Raw genomic sequence first — 15,357 nt, forward strand, 5'->3', positions numbered from 1 at the left:
CTTTATAGGCCCACAGACAGTGCTGATTCTTCTTCTGCCTGCTCGGCCTAAACAAATTGGGGCTTGTGGTTCTGGGAAGCATGCACAGCACCATAAACCTTATTGCAGAATTAATCACTACATGAGAGACTTGAGCCACATTTCTGTGTAATAAAGCTCTTTAAAAGGACAAATTAAAAATTAAGTTAAATGTCTTCTAAACCCAAAAACAAACATTTTATGGATCGCAGTACCTCTGTCTTTAGATGTAGTGGTTGCAATAGTTTTCTTTTTTCAGGCCTTTTTTCTTTCTTTTTTTCACCTAGTGATCCTTTCAGTAACATACCCCTATCCCCCTTTCCCCCTACACAGGATTACAGATGTTTTCCCCTTTCCATCTCAATAGAGAGAGCTGGGCTAAATGAATCAGCAGGGACAAAGAGCACACGTACGTTCACTAAACTTCAGACAACAGTTTTTTTGCTTGTACTTACTGAACAGATATAACAAAACCCTTAATTTATACATTTACTAGACTAAATGAAAGCAAAACAGTTATTTGCTAAGCTTTACATATACTGTACACTGTAAATATCATTTATATATCAAATGTTTAAGGTATTCTTTGACATGCATGTTAGCCTGCAAATATAATCATTGACTGTTGGCAATAAAAAAAGCTCTCCAAGGTTGGAGAGGATACACTTTCATCAGTGAAGCCAGTAAACCTGTAATGGATCTGGTCCAGGATTCAAAACATTCGCCAACAAATAGCAAATGAGTTTTAGGAATTCCATTCCAAGTTCGCTGGATCACCCAGCTTTACAGATGAAAGTGTATCCTCTCCTTAAATCAGGCCTAATAAATCCACTAATTATAGGTTTTAGCAAAAACAGACTTGATGGAAAATTGCATACATCATTGTTTGATTTGCTAATTTTAAAAAAAGAAGCAATACAGTGTATCTGAAGTCAACACTATTTTGATTTGCATAGTGTAGGGATTTAATTTTATTGTCTGTATTCAATTTGGGAAATTTTCTTTCACTTCCTTTCTTAGAGATACATAAAAATTAAGGGAACCCCCCCCCCCCCTTCTACATATGCCACCTGAACAAATTTCACCATTGGAACATTTTTATCACCTCTTGATCTGGTGAGAAGTTTACAAGTTTGAATTTCCAATCCCCCCTCTGTCCCAATGCAATGGTCATTGAGCATACTGGAAAGATGAACCAGAAGGGTTAAAGTATACCTCTTTATATTTAAAATGAAAAAAAAAATACGTTTTTGCTTTACATAGATTTTAGACCTGTTTTCACCTTTTACTAAAGTACAGCATCACTACAAAAATCATTAATATAAACATTGACTCAAGGAACTGAATGACTAGCTATCAAAAAATATTAAGAAGACTCAAGAAAAAATCATTTCAATAGTTGCTAGCATAATTTATAATTGAATTTTGGGCTAGACAGAATTATCACTAAGTGTAATAGGTGTTTTTCTGCACATGCAAAAGCAAAAGAGCAAAGCATAGATCAGAAATAGACTTTGACCAATGAGGGGTGCAGAGCGCAGTGTGAATTACATATTTTTAGTGGCATACACTTGTCTACACAAAGACAATTCAGTGATCAACCACAGTGCAGAGAATGCTATTCTTTCTGAAATATTTGTAATTTGGTGATACTTATAACCCAGGTAAGTGTTTAGTAACTGACTGGACATAAAATTGTTTCCTCTCCAGACTTTATAAAGCATTAGTAATCTGAAATTCACCAAACATATTTTGGTGGAGAATCTTGGAGGTACATGTGTTTTAGTGGCAGTGATTGATTCCCACCAGAGAATATTTGGTGAATGCCAGATTTACTAAGAGTCAGTGGCAGTAAGAGGAGCGATGAAGCAAAATATTTGTAGCAGATAGACTGCAGCGTTCAAACTTGTTTTTATCCTCCATTTTCTTCCCTCTTTATCATCCCCACTGTAGTTCTTCACCCTAACATCATTTCTTTATTAGAAAATACCAGAAGTTCCAGCATTAAGTGATCTGTAACTATCCTCATGTTTTCCCATCAGTGAATTTAGCATGGGCAATAAGAATACCAATTATAGCTATACTAACAACAACATTTACAGCAGTGTTTCCCAAACATGCTTTTGTGGAATCCTAAGAGCAATGAGCAATTTGTGCCTCTCAAGTCAGTTTAACTGACACCAATAATTTTTTGGGAAAAAGGGTGATATTCTTCCCACTGGTAAGCAATGTAAGAAGCTTTTTTTCCCACTGACCACCAAGATAAGGCTCTATTTGCTGTGGATATAGTAATTATAAAAGGGGTTCCTTGAGGACCTGAAGGTTATTTTAAGGGGTTCCCCCATGTTAAAAAGTTTGTAAAATGATGTTTTAGAGCTTCGCTCTTCCTTATTCTATTCCGCATCCTTGCATTGCAAATGTTAGAAGTATTTATATGTCTATTCTATTCCCTTATCTACAGCTTGCTTAGATATGTAAAATGCCTTGAGTCATTTCTACTAATGCCAAATTCACTTACAAAATAAAGACTAACAGACAGGGTAGAGGAACAAACTACCATTAGACAATGGTAATTGGTCATTTCTGATGATCTGTACAATGATTTCTGAAGACATAATATAAAAATGAATTATAAATAAATATCCGTTATATCTTGTGGAAACAGAGTATCCCAGAGCAGCCGTAAAGGGTTCCTAGATTGTGGCTGGGGTCCACACCCAACAATAGACAATTCTGGCTGCAAAAAAATGACTTTGCATTATTTAATATTACTGGTTTACAATTTGCACAGAGATTTGGGTGACTGCATGGTCCTTTGGGTGGACACAGTACTCTCACATATATTTGGTGAATGTTGCCATGCATATTAGAAAGAAAAAGTCAGTAAAAATGATATGGCTTTTAGGAAGGTAAACACAATATTTTACATGGTGAACAAAGATCATTGTTTCATCTTGAAATTGTGTCTAATTTTTCAATGTGTCGAAAATGTACATATTTATAAATATAATAAAGTTTTTATGATTTTAAAAATCCAATGGTGGGTGAGCATTTGTTTTAAGTGCTGCATATGCAAAATTTGTGCAGGCTTTTTAAATAAGATCTGACATCTGGCCCTGACTAGCCTGCTTAATTATTAAAGAAATTGCTTCACAGCCACATCTCATTTTTTGGAGCAAAAGAATCTTGTGCTTTCTCTGGCCTTGCGTGTTCTTGCCTCCAGCTGCAGCTGGTTTACATAATCAGTCTGGATGTCGCCTTTTATTTTTGCTCTTCACTTAGTGAAAATACAATAGTCACTGGTAGTTCTAGTATAGCTGTTCAGTTTAGTAAAAATCAATTATTACTTCAGGGTTGCCAGATCAAGCATTTAAACCACAGAAGATGGTATATGTAGAGTAAGTCTGTATCTCCTGTATGTATTGCTGTGATTATAGAGTAATAAATTCCTGTGGTTTTCTTTATTTTTCCTACTATGATGAGGAGTATATGCTGGCCAAATGGTCTGGTGTCAGCAGAATGACCTTCCTTCATGGGACTACAGATGCTGTCTATACAGTAGCATGTGCCTGTTCCAGAATAGTCTTGAGAAGTGTTGAGAACATGAGGGGCAATTGCTGGCATGGTGGTGGATGGTGAAAGCATGGGTAGGATTATTAGAGGGTGCAGTGGCTGATTCGGTGTGAGGGGTAAAAGAGAAGATAATTTCTGCAGTGGTAGGAGGCGTGAGCATGGGGAGGTGACTGGCACAGGTGGGTGCTGTGATGTGAGGTGACATTAGGAAAGTGTGTTGGATGTAACATTAGGGAGGAGGCTGGCACAGTGGTATGTGGTAAGAGTACAGAGAGGATCATAGGTTGACAGGTGCAGTTGTTAGCATGGTGATTCATGGGTAGATGTGAGCAGTGGGTTCAGTATTTCCAATCCTTTACGTCTAAATGTACAGTGTTAATAGTGATCCTATATAATGCATGACATTTTGATGGTCAAGAAAATACAAAAGATAAGTATTAGGTGTTGAAGAAAACATGTAGTTTGACACCAGCAGAAAATAGTCATTAGCATGTCTGGTAAATTCTACTACATGTATCAGTTATTTGCAGATTAATTGAGTTTTAGTTTAGTTTTCTGACCAATCAATATTATTCCTTTGGTATGAATTGCAGGAGAAGTGTCTGCACAGATGGTAATTACACACATTCGGGTTATATGGTCATTCATACTTAGCACAAAGATCATTATGCTTATGCATAGGTTGTCTTTTTCTGATTTCCTTTACAGCTTTCAAACTCACATCTACTGTACTTATGCATTGTGGGAGTTGTGGTTGGACATTCTGCAACTTTCGGGCAGCAAGCAACTGACACAGGTGAAATAGGTGAGTGTCCGTTGAGTGATCCTGTTGCAGGATTGCTATAGTGACATGAGCCATAATCAATTTATTACCTTAATGTGATGTGATAATGAGTATTCTATAATTTTCCAATTTGGAACTGATATGATCCTAGTGGGTAAAATTATGTTTTGGTGTTAAAAAGCGTTTGCTAGGTTATCTATTGTATAATGTACAACTGTGTCTTGATTTAATAGGCTACTTTGCTCCAACCCTGCTCCATGGTTAAAGCAGAGAGGAGTGAAATGCTCAGTACTTCCTAGTATCAAGGAACATGTAATTGTCTATCATTTGTCCAATTACTTTGAACATTGGGCCTATCACTAAGCCTGAGCATTGCCAGATTGACATGGAGGAGCTACTATAGACCTACTCCACTCTGTCTGGGCAAAGAAAGGGGGCAGCAAGATAATGAATGGAGGATGAATATTATCGAAAAAAGTCTTAGACTTTTTTCCAAACTATGCAGTTGCTAAACAAATCTACCATTTATTATAAAACATCCAGTGAAATGGCAGCACATAACACTATTTCTGTGGAATTATTGTTAAAGAGACACTGTTACCTTGTCCATTTAGGCCTTAGTAAAAGCACCTTTGTAAAGGACTCCTCTGGCGTAGTTCAGGTTACCTTGCCTGCAGTTCATTGCCATTCTTCCCAACCATAATTGCCATTCTTTACTGTAATAACTATATGTAAAATGTGTAGTAACCTGTAGTAACATAATAGCTTACATTTTTCCACTAAAGAAGTATGGGAATCGATAGGGTTCTGAGGGGCACTGTTTTTTGAAAATAGCCAAAGGACTTTGCAAAGCTGTTACTGAATAATAACATACAAGTAGTAGCAGGCCACAAAGAACACGTAATAAACAGACTTAAGATAGGACACTGAAATCTTTCATAGGGAAGGTAAAACCAAACAATCAGTTGCAACATGCATGTCAACTACACCTCCTGTTCATGTCAGTCATGTATCACTTTGTTCTGTACACTTCAGTGCCAGGGTTAAATGCTTAGTGATTGGGAGGAGTGCTTAGCTCCTGACTCTTAAAAGTCAAAATTTGCATGTCAGCACCAGCATTATGTGGTCCGCACACTTCAGGGAAAGCTAGAGTGCATTTGAAATAGCAGATTAGGAATCTATTATTATATTTATGTGCTTGGGGAATTGAAATGTTTTCTTTAAAACTACAGATATTACAATGAAGTACTTTATATGACATTAAAGTGCAACTAAACCCAAACATTAGAATACTGTAAGTGGGTAGGTCATTTATTGTAGAGAGATTGGTGATGTCTTTTTTGCAATGTAATAACTTATTTGCCTGGTTACAAGTTTTTTTTTATCTAAACTTGCCTTGCTTTGGCACCTGGATCTTCTAGGTATGGGTTTTTCAAACAGCTTGGTTGGCCAGGCTGGAGCAACCCAATATGTTAGCACATAGGCAGCTCAATGTACATTAAAAAAAGATTGCAAACAGACAGATAAGTTTGTTTTATTGCCATGGGAATTGTTCTGCAATAAAGAACCTGGCTGCCCAGCTTTTTAATATTTAAGTTTAGTTCCATTTTAAGTCATTTAAAAAGTCGTAGTGGTGATAAAGTACAAGCTAAAGTTGGAAATGAAGATTCTATAGAAGAGTGTTCGGTCTATTGTAGTTGATCTTGCTGTTCATGGACTGTGTGTGTTGTGGAAATATATGCATGGTGAGGTTCCATAGTGTAAAACAAAGCAATGCACTTATCTCTATGTGGTGCCACACATTTTGAGTGGCAAAGTGGACACCTGATGCAAGTGTTGCAACATACAATAACATACTACCATACCTTATGGCACTCATGGCAAACTTTTTAGAGACCATGTACCCAAACTGCAACCCAAAACTCGCCTATTTATCACAAAGTGCCAACTCTGCAGTTTAACCTAAATACTGAGGTTTTTGTTTAGAAAAATCAACTCATACATTACCATCTTTTGTCTTAAAGGAAAAACACAATAACAGAGCTTTTAATGATACAAACAACTTTTTTATCAAAATGCAAAAGTTTGCATTTGGCATGCTTTTGAACAATGAATGTGATTTTTGCTGTTGTATGCATGTTGATAACTTGTCTAACCTTGACTCATACTTTGTAAGTTTAAAAGCAACACATGCGGCACTCAGGTCATCTGTTAGTCTGTTTCTGGAGCAAGATTTGATATAATTCAAAGCTGCTCACAGCTGCTCACAAGCAGAAATGATCCAAGTAAGGTAAGGAAAGCATTCCTAAGTGCTTTCATTGACTTAAAATTATTTGGTAGAGAATTCCACATTTTAAGGATTTCATTTTCAGAACTAACTCTGCTGTCCTTTGTCATCCCTTGTATCTTCTCCAGTGTTTCACGCAGGTCATATAATGTATTTTTCCAGATAGAGATAACTTGAAATTCCAATAGCTCCATTTCCAGATTTCCTTAATCTCACCAGTGTAAGCAGGAAAGACCAAGTTCTTCAAAATTGGCTTTATCTGGAGAAGTAAGAAAACACAGGGTTGTCTCCATCTTACAGAACTGTAAATATCTGTTACTAAAATTCACCTTTTGAACCCTCCAGTAAACTTCCATTGTAAACCAGTTTTTATTGCCTAATAATCCTCAAGAGATTGTAATGCATGTATTATAACGTTGTGCTGTTAACTTCCTGTATTGTATGATTAAATGTAGTAAATTGATTGTCAAATTACAAATGTCAACAGGAGGAAACAAACAAGAATACAAATCACTACTGTGATATAGGGTTCACATTTGGGATGACCTTTAATGACTGTATTTTCAACATACGATTTGTGTTACGTTTTGTATTTGAATTTTGAAAAACAATAAAAATATTGAAATATAAAATTCACCTTTGCAGCTGCTGCAATTCTAGAATATTCCTTGTAGATTTCCTGATGGATTGTAAGATTTACTGCAAATGTAGAATTTTCTTTATGCATTTTTAGATTTGGAAAATATTTCAGCAGCTCACATTCAATATCTCCTTCAAAAACCTGCAGTTTTTGCAGTTCTCAAATGTTTTGATATCACAAAACATCCTTTCTGTTGTTTTTCCTACACCTTGCAGTTGTTTGTTCAGTACATTCAAGTGTAGTGAAAAAACATGAGATTTGTAAGCCAGGCCATATCAGTGAGCTGTGGATATTCCTGCCCTTTTTTCATTCATAAACGGCCTCATTTCATCCAAGCAGGCTACAAATCTCTCCAGGACTCGTCCTGTGCTCAACCACTTGACATTATTGTACATAAGTAAACAATTATAACCTCCTTAAGAAGTGCTTGAAACTGTCGAAAATTCAGAGCACGAGCCATGATGCCCTTGTGCACGCCGAGGCAGGTGACTGCTGACAGGCAGGAACAGGACGTGGTACCAGAGTGAGGAGCAGAGAGTAGTCAGGCAAGCCGGAGGTCAGGGCAGGCAGCGATCAGAAGTAGTCAGAATCAAGCCAAGGTCGGTACACAAAGAATCAGGAGTAAGAGAATAAACAAACAGGAACCTGGAAGCAGAACCAAAGGAACTCCCTGTTCAGGCAACTTCCTGTTGCCCTTCACTTCCTTTTAAGGGCAGGGCCTGTAATAGGTGGAGCCATGTGACCTGCTGCATCCTATCCTACCACCAGAGGGTGTCCTAGAGACTAGAGGTTGGTGGTGTTCACATCTCCACCAGCAGGGGGAGCGTGTCTCCGAAACACTCCAGTCCTCTGAGGTAGTGGAGCAGCTGACTGGGGGTCACATGACCTGGACCAGGAAGTGAGCTGAGGAGACGATGCCTTGGTATAGCTGGTGCTGGCAGCAGGGGAGTTAAAGGTGGGTGGCACTGACCGAGGCACCGATCCCCTGGACCTGCAGGTATCTGTGACAACTTTCTTGTCATTCAAATCAGGATAGCAACATGGGTGACAACCATGGCTTCTTCTATTGATACAGTGGAGGAATGATTGCACCCAGCTGGACACAAGAAGGGTATTTTCTAGATGAAAATATTGGGAAAGCCTGACAATGCAAATTATTGCAGCCATCTCGTCTTAGTATTGGTGTGCTGAAAAATATAAAAATTTCAATATTAAGTTTGGAGACAATTTAAAAAAAATGAACCACAAAGTAAATAAATTGTCAGCTACTTAGTTGAGATAAGTTAAACTGATAATACTTGACAGTGTGAGTTGTAGAACTGAAGAACGTGAATGCTTGCTTTTATTACTTTAGCTGCTGCCCCAAACATTTTATATTGTAGGATGAGATGGCACAGAGACCTATTTTTCATTGCGGCAATGCTTCTTTCTAAATTACATTATTTTTATTTTTGTGATTTTAAAGGGCAGAAAATAAAAGTGAAAATCCAGGAGAGATGCCATCGATGATCTCACACTGCAGCTGTGAGGCTGTAGGCACAGCAATGCCTAGACATAGGACATACACTGCAATATTTCAGGAGAAAATCATGATTCCATTCAGACACAAATAACTTTTTTTTGATGTTACTAATAAAATAGTAAATCTTCACTTTTTGAGTTCAGGTTCATTTTACATTTAGTATGCTGGTAGACTCAAATGGCAGAATAAAAGGCTTACTAGAAGAAATACCCTAATGTATCTATTTCTTTCATCAGCAAAATGATCTGCAAATCCTTGGATAACTTAACTATGTTTTATTCAAAACAGAATAATGTTTGTGGTTTAGTAACTTTTTTCAATTCTCACACGGGATTGTAGGAAGTCCTTTTTTCCCAAGGTTTTTTTCCTGTGTGGAAAGTTCATCTGTTTAGATTTGGGTTTATATTTCAATTTAGATAGCCTACACAGAGCTTATGATTGGTAGCTTTTTTACTTTGCAAGGTAAAAAATACGTAGCCGTGGATAATGAGAACAAGTCATGCTAAACAATTAACAAAAACTATTGGAATATTTTTTATGCACTGCAAGAGACAGTATTTTTTTTCTTGCCGGTTAGTTTAGGTATAAAAATATTTAATCAATCTGTTTGTATTCATTTTTGTTTTTAAAATAAAGGATACTTTATTTTAGGGTTCCCTATAGATAAAAAGCTTAATGTCAATGAAACAATTTAGTTGCTTGGTAATTTCATTTCCAAGAATATTCCTGGTCATCATTTGAGAAAGAAGCTCCCTCCATCTACTACAGGAAATACTTGACCCACAGTACTAAAAGACACACATGTTAAGACATTTTAGGTAATAAAAAAGCTCCAATCATTCATAACTTTACAAATATCCAAAATAAACTTTATTCAGGGTGGAATTTCCTACTGTAGAATGCACACTACAAAATAACTGTGCTTTCCCTCATCATCTTACGGGACTTTGTATAAGGGAATAACCAAGTAAGGAGAGCCTCTGGCATTCTTGCGAAAATTTCCTCGAACTTCTGATAGGAAATTTCAGCGAACTGATTTTGCGAAACCATCGGAAGATCAAGGAAATCATTATGATCCCCAGCACTGGAGGTTGATTAACCTCCAGTGCCCGGGGATTGCAGTGGAACTGCAGATGAACTCTCAGTGGAGTTTCTCCTTTGAGAGTTCATCTGCAGTTCAGTTCCCACGGTCACCGGGCTGAGAAGTACAGCCCAGTGACTGTGGGAACTGAACTGCAGAGGAACTCTCAATGGAGAAACTCCATTGAGAGTTCACATGCAGTCACAGCTGATTGGAGGCACTCGCGTCCCTCCTACAATCAGCTGTGACCACAAAGTTCCTATGGTCTTCGGGTTGTACTCATCAGCCCTGTGACAGTGGGAACTGAACTGCAGATGAACTCTCAATAGAGAAACTCCATTGAGAGTTCATCTGCAGTTCCACTGCGATCTCCAGGCACTAGAGGTTATGTAACCACTAGTGCCCCAGGATCGCAATGGATTCTCAGGGCTGCAATCGTTCATGCAGCCCTGGGAATCCTGTGTGCAATCCCCGGCACTAGAGGTTAAATGGGGCCAAGTCTCCCCATTCAAAACCTCTAGTGCTCTCTGATTGGCTTAGGAAACCTTAGTGCCGCGGATTGCACGCAGCCCGCAATCTTTTTTTTCTTTTTTTTTTTCCTTTTTTCGATCTCGTTTGGCAGATTTACACTGGCCATTCTTGCTTACAATTTCGGTAAGTGAGAACGGCCAGATTTGCCACGAGATTGAGTTTTAAAAACTCGCTCGCTCATCCCTATAACCAAGTAATCACCTGCTAAGATGGGAAAAAGTCATACAGATTATTATTTGTATAACCTGCATTGTTATTACCTTTTGTCAAAAAGGATGATAACTGAAAACTATAGCTCATTGTTTTTTGACCTATGTACTGATTCTTTCTGAGTGCTTGGTCATATGTAAATGTATATCCAACACATTTTTTAATATGTGCTATTCTAACAAATATTCTGCAACAAAATACAAATGTGCAGTACTAAGGAATAATTTGCAGACCGCAAATCTACTAATACATTTTAACGTTTTATTTATCCAAGGACTTGTCTAAACAATTTACTACTAAATTAAAAAAGAGAATGATCTACCAGTGCTTAGATTTTGGAACCATGCTCACTGAAAACAAGATAATAACTGTGGTTTAGTTAATTTGCTGAGTCATGTTTACTTTTCACATGGAATTGTAGAAAATCCTTACTCCAGAACATTTATCTTTTGTGTAAAACTTCATCTGTTTAATTTTAGATTTATTTTTTTTTTAATTTAATTTTAGTTGGCTTACACAGAGCATACACCTTGTACTTCCCAGTGTTTAAATTGAGTTTGAAAGCTAAACTATTCTTAGCTGTAGACAACGAGAATAAATACCAATAAACAATTAAAGATCAACTATACTCAAAATTAAAACAAAGTAAAAGTAACAGTATGTATGTAGGTAAAGATGATACAAAAATAAACAGCTCACAAAACTTTCAATCTTGGTCTGCTATCCTGGTGGATTTGTAGAATTTGAATTACCTGGTAACCATTTTTGCTTTTTTATATTGATCCTCCTGGATGGAATATGAGAGATTAAATAAAGAATTACTTGCTAAAGCTTGGTCCTGGTTGAAGTGGAGGACAATCCAGTCATGCAATACTTTAAAAACTTACAAAGGTAGCTGCTTTGTAAATCTGCTATGATGAGGCATCAGCTTATAGAAACCCACAAGTTGACCAAAGCCACAGTGAAATAAGATATCATACCATCCGAAGTTATGTCTAGCATGCCTCATTATTTGCACGCATGCCATGCCGCATTATTTTTCCTTTTTTTAAACCTGAAACCCATACAAATGTTACAATTTCTTGTCATCTGTGGAAAAGACTACCTAATTTAGGTAAGAGCTCTGGATCCACTCTGTGAACTATTTTATCTGGTGGCACAAACAGGGAATATCAACCCTGCTGGTTCTTTTGTCCATACCATTAAATTAAATGTTTTCGCAGCTAATATGAGTATTAGCCTGAGTAGGATCTGGGTTTTCACTAAATTACATAGTTTTCAGATTTTTTTTCAGTGGAACAAAGATATGGCATCCTTTCTATTGGCTAGTAGGGTTAAACCTGCCTTATCTATCAGTCTATCAGTTTTAATGAATTTTAAATTTAGAAGCCACACTATGAGTTCCTGCACTGGTAAATGCACCACTGGGCTCCAGGGCACTCATAGCTAAGTTACAGTGTAATAGGGGTGTGCACTTTGAAAGCTGTGCATTACATAGTCTTGATTGCTGCACTCTATATAGCATACTTTACATATACATTGTTCTGACTCTTTAACTCCATGATAGGTGTGCATAATTTTAAATATGAAAACCTAAACTACCGTAACTATGTAAAACGCTAGATAAAAGTCTATTAATTACTAAACAATAAGCTTTCACCTCCAATTATATCACATTCCATGATTCCATATGTAAAACAATGATATGCATATTTACTGAGTTCAGCAGACGTGGATGTGTACACATGCTCAAAGATGAATAATAATTGCCCAAACAAATCCTCTAGGGTGCACCAAAAGGATTGAAAACTTTTTACCCAATTGTCCAGTTTTTAAATAATAATTATTTGGAGTTTGGTCAAAAATTATTCATTCTGAACAATTATCAGACATCTGCATAAAAGCATAAATTTCCCCTATCTGCCTAAATTAAAGGATTAGTGCAGACTGGGGGTAAAAACTTTGGCCTTTACTAGTAGGTGCCTGGTAGTAGCAAAAGGCAGTAACTATTGTTTTTTATCAGCAATTTTATAGCCTTATGCAACCACTTTCAAATTCTTAAAACGTCCATTTTTTGTATACTGCTTCAGCAAAAAATTAAAAATGGATGCCACACCCCCTGTAAAGCTCAATATAAAGACAGAACAATAGATGGAACTTTTAAGGCATCAATAAATCCACTATTTGTTTATAACTAAACCATCAAATATTGTATCAATAGATTAAAAACAATTAAGAAACATTTACCATGATTTCATCTTTGTTCAATCTGTCACACTTAGGGAGACAGGGCCACTGGGGGCGCTACAGCTTGCACGGGAGTGGTGTGAGCCCTGAGATGGGCCAAGGTGCAGAGTCTAAGCAGTAACCAGGTCTTCCCCTGAGCCTCTAGTGGTGAGGATGTTGTGCTGACGGTTACCCCCAGGTTGCGGTCCTTGGGCACACCAGGGTGGGCAGGAAGATACACGGTAGCAAATCACAAGGCAGAAAGATAGTCAAGGAAGGCCGGGGTCAAGGCAGGCAGCAAGCAAGAGAGTTCAGGTCACACGCCAGGGGTCAATTACAAGGATTCCACGAAATAGACACTGGTGACACAGGGGCCACCGCTGACACAGGGAACACAGGAAACACTGGAAGCAACAGGAGGCACAGGTGACACAGGAATATCCACAGACTGAGAGGAACACTGGAACACAACAAGGGAATGGGCTGCAACCAACAGACTGGACAACAAGGGGTTAACACAGGACACAGGAAACACTGAATTAAGCACCAAGTGAACAGGAACTAGCTCAACAGAACTAGGGGCTCGGCTCCAGTGGAGACACGTTACACGAATGCTGAGTGCTGTGTCTGAGGTAGCTAAATAGCCACGGATGATTAAGAGGCTATTTCCTGATTGGCCGGCAGGTTGGGCAAAACTGATATAGCTTGGGAGCACAGGCATGCCCAGAGTCAGATCTGCCCGCATGCGCAGAAGAGAGACGCCTGCGCTTTAGTGAGGAAGAGGTAAGTTTGACACAATCACAATCATATTCAACCCATTTTGAATAAAATGTTCTCTTCTTTAAGAATTTGTTGAGATCCATAAATTATACATAATAATTTAGAAAAAAAAACAAAAAACTTCACCATAAATAACTTTATTCAGGAGGGAATTTCTATTTGAACAGGATTTCTAATAGAAATAGAAATCATCCTTAACTGCAATGATTCCTTTTTAATCCCCAGCATTTCCACCAGTTATTCCCTTCACATTCCACAATAACCCGAATATGCACCAGAACAACTAGATGTACTCCTGCACAACTACCTGCAGACCTAATACATGCCATATACTTCTCTATTACTACTAATGTGCAATTCTTAATTCTTAAGGAGGTAAAAAAGCAGTTTCAATTTACATTTATGGAGGTGGTTGCGGTGGCAAACCGTACTTGGACTCTGAAATAGTATTATTCTCTTGCATGTAGTATTAGTATTAGTATGTAGAAATAGTATTATTCTCTTGCATGTAGTATTAGTATTAGTATGTAGAAATATACAATAATTGACACCATGCTGCCTAATAATATGTTGAGATACCTGTACCTGTTCCCACTTGCATACAAATTCAACTTAAGAACAAACCTACAGTCCCTATCTTGTATGTAACACTGAAAGGCTATGTTAGTGCGTATGAACAAATGGAATCTAACAAAGATCTCCTAAAAACTAAACAATGTTCAGCTGATTATGGATCAAAATGTTGATCAAACATTTATCACAAATGCCTTTTTTTTGGTTGATCAAGAGCAGGGAGTACTCTGGTGAGTGTGGGGCATACAGTGGCCATGAAGCTTTGTACCGCATCAAGTGGTAAGAAGCTTGTAGTGCCAGCATTCTGATTGGTAAACTATCAATATCGGTGAGATATCAGTTGTTTATGTCCATTTGCACAAATTCACTTAACCTGTATGGCCAGATTAAGGACTAACATGGCATTGTGCGCCCTATAAACACCCACCGCCTCTTTTATTTAACAAAATTGCAGTGAATAAAAACACACCAATCTGATTGTGGTAAAAGGTTAGGCCACAGCTCCTCTATTGGATTATAAATAAATAAACTTACTTTAAATAAATAATCCATATTAAAACATACACCAACATTCTATTAATCGTTATTAAACCAAATACATTTAGTCATTACGATTCAAATGTAAACCATAACCAACTGTCCATTACCTCATAAAGGGTAAACAGGGGGCTGGAACAGGTGATGTAGCTGTGACCGTTCCTGAGGAAAAATGAGTATAAAGGGTAGAGTAAAATGTTACTGGACAGTTGTTTTCCCTCCAAAAGGTTGGCTGCCAATCAGCCACAAGATTGACAGCAAACCTGCCCAGCGATTGGCACCTCCACAGATTCTTCTGCCTGGCGACTGAGACAGCCTGATACCTATAAGAAAAAAGAGAGTCAGAAAGCAGTCAGAAAGACTGCCACTAAACGCTATAAATGTATTTATTGACTGACATTAAATGAGAAAGATGGGTGCCAGGGGAGACAATCCCATGTGGTCACTCTTTAAAATTTGTGCCCTAGAATATTAGGAGCGGACTCCCTGCCCCTATTGCCTTGTCACATGACAAGGCAAGTAAGATACTTGATCTCAGACCTGGAAGTACTGGGTATTTCTGGAAGTACAGGCTATTTCTGGAAATATTGGGTAT

Source organism: Pyxicephalus adspersus, chromosome 1 (assembly GCF_032062135.1).
Source record: "Pyxicephalus adspersus chromosome 1, UCB_Pads_2.0, whole genome shotgun sequence".
NCBI classification, from domain to species: domain Eukaryota; kingdom Metazoa; phylum Chordata; class Amphibia; order Anura; family Pyxicephalidae; genus Pyxicephalus; species Pyxicephalus adspersus.